We start from the raw sequence: 10,128 nt of genomic DNA on the forward strand, positions 1-10,128 counted from the left end.
CCACACAGCATAACCATATCAGTTACACATCTGGGGCTTCCACACACTACCTCTTAATCTTATTTTAAGTTTCCCTGGAGTTCTGAAGTTCCTGTGAGTTCATTTTATTTCTTCTTTTTTGCTGACAGAGTCACCATCCCCCTTACTGGTTTGCCAGGTTTATGATCCTTCTTCAGTGTACAGAGATACTGCAACAACAGGAAAGCAATTGTAACCCCAGTGGCAGACCTGCTCCAGGGATGTCTACCTGATCCACTGGACCTCATGGACCTATTTAGACAACTGGGGTAGACTTTGGGATGTCACAGTTCTCTTTTGGGTGCCTTTGTCAGTAGTCAGAATTGGGGTGGAAGTATTTCTCACATTCTCATCATATTGGTAACAGCTGCAATACCAGAAAGAAAACATGGGGTCTTACTTCTTTAGTCAACTTCTATAAGGGCTCTTCATCTGAGTGTCTTGTTACAGGAGAAAAGTGGCTTGTCACAAGACAAAACTTTCAGAAATAGGGAATCACAGAAAACCTGATGCAGTTTGCCCCACTTATTCTCAAAGACATTTGTTCTGTGTTCTTTCTTTACATTTATCTAATATAAAGTATATATAAGCAAAAATAGTTGTCGGCCAGAATTATGAAAATCAAGAATAAAGAGACACTTCTGTTAATTAACAGCAGCCTGCAGTTAACAGCCATTTACAGCCTGCTTCCTTTCCCATAGCATATTGTAAAATATCTTGTTAAATATTTGCAAGAATAATATATTTACATAGCAGCTAAGTGCCAGTTTTCTCAAGTATTGTCACACATTGTCACATTTTGATCATTATACTTTCTTAAAGGTCTTTTTTAAAGTAGGACAAAACTCAGTTGGTGAGTTGTGTTTCTAGGAGACAGCAAGAGGTTATTGTTTCATAACAGATGTGTCACACTGCCTCTAGTTTTTCTATAACATCTTTTTTGACTATTCCTGACATATCCTAAAAGATAGATCCCATTCTACCAAAACACTTATAGCTAGGGCTAATTGGAAGATTTAATTCGCCCTAGACAATTTTCAGTAGAACTCTATATAGGAATCCTCTCCTACTGTTTTTGGACCAGTTTTTTTTAGATGTCAGCTAGAGGCTGAATCATTAGTTTGGAAAAATACTCTCAGACATATGCTTTTTCTCTAGCTGCCTGTGTTTTAAAGCCAAATTAGAATTTTGAAGCAGCTCTTTTCTGTTTGGGCGACAAAACACTTTTCATCTGAAACCATGTTTCACCAAGTAGATCTAAGTTTGAAATACCTTGATGCACACTTATTATTTGATTGGATCTTCACAGTGATATGAAATTAGACATTAGTCCTTTAGTGATAGGACAAGAGGGAATGGTCTTAAGTTGAAGGACAGTAAGTTTAGATTAGTTATCAAGAAAAAATTCCATACTGTAAGGGTGGTGAATCCCTAGAACAGGCTGTTTAAGGAAGTCATGGATGGAAGTCATCCCTGGAAGTGTTCAAGGCCAGTTTGGACGAGGCTCTGAGCAACCTGGTCTAGTTGGATAGACCTGGAAGGTATCCCTCCTCATGGCAGTGGGTTTGGAACAAGAGGATCTGTAAGGTCCCTTCCAACTCAGACCATTCTGTGATTCTGTGATTTAAAGACATTGATGGATGTTGGTGGAGTGCTTTCTTCAGTACAAAACACAGATAGTTTCAGTTGGCTTAGGGCGACAATGCACTTTTCATCTGAAGCCATTTCCCATTTCATGCTATAATATATTTTTTGGTTGCAAATTTACAGAGCTTACTCCACATAGAGAGATCTAACCCTGAGAGAGGACGATGAGAAAGTAAAGTAACAAAATTGATGTCCTCAGGACCCAACTGAATCGCTGTGTCTGCAAGCCTCTGCACTGGGCTGATCCAGAGGTAAGCAGCCCTTAGTGTCCTCCTTCATTCTGTCCCTCTGATGTATTTTCTGCTATATGTCCAGGATCCTGGATTTGTTGGAGAATAGTGCAGAAATGAAGGTGTCCCACCAGCATACACCCCAAGCCATGTCTTTTCTGTTGAGTATATTTCTTAGACTAATATCACCAATGAAGAACAGCAACAAGTATTTGCAGCCCGTGGTTGCAAATTCCTCCTATGTGTGGCAAGATTAGACAAAGTCTAAGTTTTGTGTGCTGCACTAAGTCAGTCCCTAGCAATTTATCACCAAGACAGTTTATAATATGGTGTGTTTTCTTTCTTCATGGCTCTCTGTCAGGTAATCTTGCCATCCTAGAGGAACACAGAATCCCTTCTGAGGGCCCAAAGAATAGCTTCCCACCTTGGGAAGTGATGCTGAGCACTACCTGTGGCATCAAACACAAGAGTCCTCATTTAGACAGTAGGGGAGTTGATCTGACAGAAGGCCATGGAACTCAGCTTGCAGGTATCTTTTCAAATGTAACGTCTTTCGTTTGGTAAGTACCAAAGTCTTTAAGAGTTGCAGATAAAAAAGGGCAAGAAAAATTATAGTAGGGTTGCATACTTTTTCTTAATTCTTTCATCTTGTTTTATTAACCTCTATAAAGGTTCATTAGATTTCAATCCCAGAAATTTGAATAGATGCTGACTGTTACATTTGTCAATGGAAAACAAATCTGCAATCCCACTATACTAGTGATACCACAAGACCTTCAAAGGACCATAACACCAAAATTTCCCAAGGGCACACCTCTTGAGAGACAGAGCATTGAGCTTTCTAAGCAGGAACTGATGATCACCAGTGGGAGCCTTTTAAAGGTGAAAGTGCAGTAGAACTGTCAAAGCAAAGGACAGCCTACAGGGTAGACCTTTCTATAGCACACCTCACCAGGCCTGTCCTTTCTTTCCCACCTGTATTGCAGGTGGTCCAAGTACCAGCTCAGGCCAAATTCTCTATGTGTGAGTGTAGATGAACAATCCCAGTCTGTATTTTCTTTAAATATTTAAATTAAAATCTCTGACATATTCTTTCAGAAATACTATGTCAAATATTTTTTTCTTGAAGGACTCAGCCAAGGTATGATAGACCTTCTGAAATCAATACTTTCTGTACATTTCATAACCACATGAAATACTAGCATATGGAAACAAATATTCTCATGACAGGATCCAGTCTCTGTCCTTGTTAATCATCATATTTTCACCTCTGCTGCATATTCAAAGTGCTCTTTTGCCTTAACTACAGTTGGCTTTAAATCTTCTTGAAGCATGTTCTTGCCCTCCTCATACTTTCTTTTGCTACTTAGCCTTTGGAGCCTTTAGAGATGAGCATAGGTATTGATGCTTGTATGGAAAGGAAAAAATAAAGCAGGGCAGGTTTGGAACTCTGTACTCCACTGTCACACGCTTATGGAAGAGCAGAGAAGTAGGATACAGAGGTACAGAAGGAGAAAAACATGCATGATATAAATTAAATGGAGTTTGGGTTTATACATTCTGTCCTACTGAATGACTTCCAGCCCTGGTAATTGTAATTCATTTCCTTTCTGCAGGGTGGAAATTACCCAGTAACAGCAAGAGTGAAAAGGTGGGTCATTTTTCTACTGTTTCACAAAAGGCCTCATAAGAAGTCACAGTCTTTATTGAAATACTCCAAGTATCACATTCATTTGTTTGAAATAGGAATTAAAACCTCAGACAGTGATTAAATTGGATGAACATTGATCCCGTGACAGACACCCCTTCCCATCTTCACTGCCACAACCCATACCACTCACAGTTTCATAACCAGCCACAAAATTACTACACAAAATAGGTGGAGAGGGGTCATGCACAAATAGTTCTTCAACTGCCGGAGTCCATATTGCAGAAGTAATGCTTAAGATCTACTTGCATTGACTACAGCCATAGAATCTGCATAAAGAACACACACTGGGAGTAAAAATCGATTAACATTTTTGTTTACAACCAAAGTAAATGGATCTTCTTCCAGTGTGTAAGTGTTGAGTGTTCACAGTGTGCTATGGTCAAGAATGTCCCCTTCTTTTTACCAGTTTTTAACCGAAAGCATACAGGTTGAAGGTTAAATTCGGAACAGAAGTTTGCCTTCCATGTTCTTTGTACCTAACATAATTTTTTTTAAGTTATTAGGCAGAAATTGATGTTTTTCTATTCCTGAAATGCAGTTTTTTGCTTTGTAAGAACGATAACTTTTATCACTTTCCATTGAAATATCTGGAAAGCAAACTAGAAGGAAGAAATTTGTTTACCAGCCAATGGATGATACAGATACAAAAAGACATTCATTGAAACTTTTAGGTTATGAGTGGAAGCTCACAGACTGTAGCATCAGGAAATGAATGAAGTTCCAAAAGGATGGGTAAACTAGTTACCATTTACATTGTAAAAAAATAACTTGATATTATATACAGTTTGACAGGACATTGAAGAATCAAGATTCAACTGTCCAGCTCCTTCATTCTTAAAAGCAGGTAACAAAAGAGAAAAATTGAAAGAATTTTAGATGGAACAAGACAATTTTTGTATGTCAGAAGGCACCCAAATTTGCTCCACTTACTTCTATTCCACTTACTGGGAGTATAAAAACCCCAGTCCTTTCATCTCCAGCAGTGTTAAACCCTGAGATGTTTTCAGACTTATGAACTATCACTTTTAAATATTGTGAGCATGTGCTTACACTACCAAGAAATTACAGAGGAGAGACAACAGTACGCTCATGCCAGCAACAGTACACTCATGCCAGCAGCAGCCAGGCTAGAAAGTTCTGCCCTGGATTGTTCTATATCTGGATGACTTACATCCCCAGGGAAACCACATCAGTGAAAACAAAAAAAGACCACACATGCCTGTGTAGATGGATAAAGTATAACAACATGTGTTGGTCAAAACTTCTCAAATGGTAAGATAATTTCTATAGGATTAAAATAAAATTTATTAAGACACAAAACTGCTTGGGGTTTGGAGGAAGTGGTATTTTGGGCTTTCTAAAAGAGTAAGCAGCAAAGGGCAGGGCTTAATGCCAACTTGCCATGGAGCAGGATAATATCAAGGACCAGATTGTTCAACACCTTCAGTAAAGACTTAGAAGAGGCAGTAAAAGGGGTGGTTTCTGAACAAGCTACTTAATTATTTGTAGTAGGGAAATGCTATGCCATTGGCAAAGAATTCTGTAAAGGCTTTACAAAACTACAAAAGTGAGGCTATATGGGCTCCAGTTTGAATACATATAAAGCATCTAGGCAGAAATAACCTAACCCAGAGGTAGCAGTCAGGGCAGAGAAAGGAGATCACAGAATCATAGAATGGTGTGGATTGGAAGGAGACCTTGAAGATCATCTAGTTCCAACCCTTCCACTAGATGAAGTTGCTCAGAGTCCCATCTAACCTGGCAAAACACCTTTGATGGAGCATCCACAGCTTCCCTGGGCAACCTGTTTGAGTGATTCACCACCTGTGGAAACCCAGGGCAAGGGGAATATTTCTCTGTCTGCCCTGAGGGGTTCTGACTCCCAGGGAAGCACTAACATTAACTTTCATTCATGGAGATAGCCTCCAAATCATCAAAACAAACTAGAGACCACAAAAGTGTGAAATAGATTATAGAGAGTAGTATAGTATGTCACTTGGGTGAGAAATTTAGGTTTTAGGATTTTTAGTATGTTGTAGATGGGGACGAGATGGAGGATACAGGGTGTTGTCTCGTGTTCCTTTTTCTTCCTTCTTTTTCCTTCTTCTTCATGGGTTTAGGTGGTATCTTGTAATTGGGTAGAAAAATCCACATTGCGGGTGTTTAGGGGTCAGCTATCGGGTTAGAAGGGAAAATAATCTAGGTGATATTTCTTAATTGGGCAACTTAGTTTTTGATTAGGCTTAAAAGGCCTTGTAACATGAGATTGTTAGCCATTTTTGTGCTGTTTTCATGCATGCAAGGTAAGGTGCAGATAGCGTGCTGAAGTTTTGATAAGATAACAATAAAATAAGAAGCTGAAGATCAAAAAAGTCCTGTGTGTCTCCTTTTCCTGACACAAAACTGCTCCAGGAGGGTTTCCCCTGTCAGGGGAGCCCTCAGGGGGAGGCCCGATGTGGGGCCAACAAAGCCATAACCAGTAAAGAACTTTTTCCTTATATCTAGTCTAAGCCTACTCTTTTTCAAATTCAACCCATTCTCCTTTTGCTTTCACTACTTGCCCTTTTAAAGAGTCTTGCCCCATCTTTCACATAAGTTCCCTTCAGGTACTGGAAGGCCACAATTAGCCTTCTCTTCTCCTAGCTGGAAAAAAACCAGTTCTCTCAGCCTTTCCTCACAGCCCTCTAATCAACTTGGTGGCCTCCTCTAGATTTTTCTCCCAACAGGTCCATGTCCTTCCTGTGCTGGGACCCCAGAGCTGGATGCAGGGTTCCAGGTGGGCTCTCACCAGAGCAGAGGCACAGAATCCCCTCCCTCCCCTGCTGCCCACACTGCTTGGGATGCAGCCCAGGACACGTTTGTCTTTCTGGACTGGGAGTGCCCATGGCTGGGTCATTCCAGCCTCTCCCCCACTAGCACCCCCAAGGCCTTCTCTCCAGGGCTGCTCCCCATCTGTTCATCCCCCAGCCTGAACTGATAGTGGGGGTTGTCCCAACCCGGGTGCAGCACTTTTAAACCTCATGATATTCCCATGGGCCCACTTCCCCACCTTGTTCAAATTCCTCTGGAAGAAATACTGTCCGTCAGATGAATAACTGCACCACTCCACTTGATGTCACAAACTTGCTGGGGGTGCACATGATCCCTCTATCTATGTCATTGGTGGAGAGATAAAATAACACTGGTCCCAGTGTGGGTCCTTGAGAAGCGCCACTCATCACGGATGTACATTGGGATTCTGAGCCGTTGACCTCTAGCTACTGGATGTGACCACGCAACCAGTTGCTCATCCTCCTAATAGTCTACCTGTTGAATCCATCACTCTTCAATTTAGAAAGAAGGAGAGGACCATGTCAAAGACTGTACATATGTCCAGCTAAATGACATCTGTAGCTCTTCTCTTATCCACTGACATAGCTACTCCACTATAAAAGGCTACCGGGCTGGTCAGTCAGGATCTTCCCTTGTAAAGTCATGTGGGCTGTCTCAAATCACCTCCTTCTCCTCCATGTGGCACTTGACATTATTACACTACTAGATTTTGCAAGTTCCTTTTCAAGAGAACAAACTCCATTGCCTTTAAAATACTGCATACAGTGTTTTCGGCTTTGCAAAGTGTATGTGATAAATGATTTCAAAGCCCTGTCAGTCAGATGCAAAGTGCTATACACTGAGGAGTCAGAGAAGAAACAATCCATTTTTCTGCTCCAAGCTTAATTTAATTTAATTTAATTTAATAATAATAAAAACTTCTTTACACATACTACTAGCAAGGCCATCTTTACAAGTATCATGTTATTCCATCGTACTCAATAACTGTAGTGTTTGCTCTGAACTGACCAAGTTGAGCTACTTGTTAGAGGTTTGGTCTTTCTCATGTGATATCTCATTATGAAATCAGTCCAGAGGACAATGGATGAGCAATAACGATTTCCTAGGTATTGTTCCAGCACTGGTGAACTTCTTGATATTGCACCTGACAACATATTAGTCATGTTACTTCATTTTAGCTAACCAAGTACAGAAGACTTTCTATACTTCCAAAGTGATCAAAAACAAAATATTAGAAAAGAGCTCCACGGTGCTTTTTAAGATTTTGGGAGGTGCCAAGACAGTTACAGCAACCTCACAAGCAAATGTTTCTTCACTACCCTGTCTGGAATGGGCATAAGGAACAGGATTCCTTTCTCACCATGCCTCTGTGGCTACATTTGTTGTAATTTGGAGCAGTTTAATTGACTGAATCTGATTACTTTTGTTCAGTGCATCTCTTGGTCATACTGCTCTTTTATTATACCATACATTATCTATATAAAGCCTGCTTATTTTAACACAGTGTATTGAATATTTTTAATATGCCTGTCAGATTTCATTCATTTGAGAAAGGAACAGTGTTTCCCATCTGAATAAGCAAGTAGAAGAGGTTTAAAAGGTGCTTCCAGCTGAGCAACAGTGAGCACTTCCCACGATGCACCTTTACCCTGTACGAGGTGATGCTCCTAGCTGAGCTACAGTGCAGTTCGCTCTGCTTCCCACAGTAGCCTTCGTTTTATTTTGTGTTTGTGTAGCACAGACTATGAGAAGTTAATGCACCATTCCAAGGTTCACAGATACTATGGTGAACTACTAGGCTTCCTGCAGCAGCTGTCACCATATTAAAAGAGGGAATTTCTTTTTACTACTGCTTTGTCCAAGTTTGTTTGATCCCCTGCAAGTGTCCTCTGAGAACATATAATTTATCCATTTTCCCCCAACTCTTTCACTCAACTCAGAGTACCTACTGCCTGGGCTGATAACAAGTCATTGCTCCTGACCTGCAGCAATATGCAATATGCAGGAAGTGAGTAAAGCAGATGTAAGCTCGCTAAGAACCATGCTTTTCATCCTCCTGTCTGCTAATCCTACCTGATAAGATCTGCTGTTTGTGAGCACATGCTGCACCATAGTTTCCAGCCTGAGGAAAAATGTATGGGTTCTGTAGTCATAAATTTCATGTAACAATATATGCAAGGAGAAGCTTGTTGTAGGCACATTTTGAAGAGTCTGCACACACAGAATCATTAGCAGAAAATCTTCCTAAAGTACCCAAAAGGAAAGGTAAAATAATGGCCAAGAATGATGGGGGAAAGAGGGAGCAGCAGAGTAAAATAACACGCGTTACAGACAGCCTTGACTTTATCAACCTTTCTGTAAGGACCCTAACTTCTAAACAATTTGAAAAATGCATGGAAGTGTTAAGCATTTCAAGTCTATGCAAACCTGTGTTTTTAACCTTCTCATTGCACATATGTTAAAAACAAAAGTTCCAGAACCCTTCAAGATTTTAAGGGTCTGAAGAAAACACCACATATTGCTAGATTTGTGCTAAAAATAGTGAGAGGTAATAGCATCTGTGCTTGTAATTGCTGTCAGAGCAGGCAACTCCAGCATATTTTTCATATGCCATCAAAGCAGCAAAATGCAACTGCATGGGATATGTCTCTTAAACAGTGAGGCAGACAAATCCTAGCAATATTAATGTCAATGAAATATATTTTTGCAAATCTACACAAAAACATTTTGGAAGCTTTTCCAATACTGGCAAAACTTCTGCCAAATTTGACCAGTGAAAAAAGCAAATATGTCTGAATCTGGCTTTATAAGAAGATAATGTGATACGATATCAAGCCCAGAAAAGCTAAAGAGCTCACCAAGATCACTGAGGGCACCAAAATTCCCATTTTGCTGCCCTCAGAACCCTTCACACCACTCTCACTCCTACTAACCCACTGAACCACCATCCTGGTACCACTTCATGGCTCATTTTGCTCAAATTGCTGAGAAGCTTGACACAGTTCTTCTTGCCTCAGACTTTGAAAATGGCTAAGCAGCCATATGCAAATGAACAAGAGGAAATTTTAAACCATACAAGGAGTTTGAGCCCCATGTGGAATCCCACCATGGAAATATGCTATTTAATCATCACTGTAGTTCTTCACACTGCTTTCACAAATATTTTCATATTTGAAGTCAGCAGGGGTTTAATTTGTTTCTTTAGTTCACTTTACACTCACATATACATATACATATACAATGCATATACAAAATTTGGATATTCCCTGTATTTGGATATTCTCTATATTAGCTGCATTCTACATATTAAACAGACCCATCTCATTGACCTGGAGGAATTGACCTCTTTTGTTTTGCTCTGCTCTGCTTTTGCATCATTGTACACCGAGCCTATGAATAAAATGGTAGGCCAGTATTGCAACAAGGGCTGATGGACATTTTACAAAATAGTGAGGTTCACAGTCAGTCTTAAATTAAGAATTTGAACTTATTGTCAGTTATTTCCATGTGGAAAGTCAGGTCACTATGACTCCTTTTTATCTTCTTATATATTAGCAGTTATTAACCGCATTAAGAATATTAATAAGTCTTGAGGTCCAGGAGCTCCTTACCAGCTTTTCCAACAGATGCTGTAGACAATTTAAGGAGAAGCTATTTACAACATATAATAAATGTAAAGTTCCCTTGTAG

At 40.0% G+C, this 10,128-nt stretch overlaps 1 long non-coding RNA gene across 1 annotated transcript; it reads left to right on the forward strand.

The window, feature by feature from the left end:
* LOC137465199 (uncharacterized) lies at positions 1-8,112 on the forward strand. The gene is made up of 4 exons (XR_010994591.1): positions 1-287; positions 1,865-1,916; positions 1,981-2,055; positions 7,973-8,112. It is a non-coding gene; the product is annotated as an uncharacterized lncRNA (long non-coding RNA).
* The last annotated feature ends 2,016 nt before the right edge of the window (positions 8,113-10,128 follow it).

Source organism: Anomalospiza imberbis, chromosome Z (genome assembly GCF_031753505.1).
Source record: "Anomalospiza imberbis isolate Cuckoo-Finch-1a 21T00152 chromosome Z, ASM3175350v1, whole genome shotgun sequence".
Taxonomy (NCBI): domain Eukaryota; kingdom Metazoa; phylum Chordata; class Aves; order Passeriformes; family Viduidae; genus Anomalospiza; species Anomalospiza imberbis.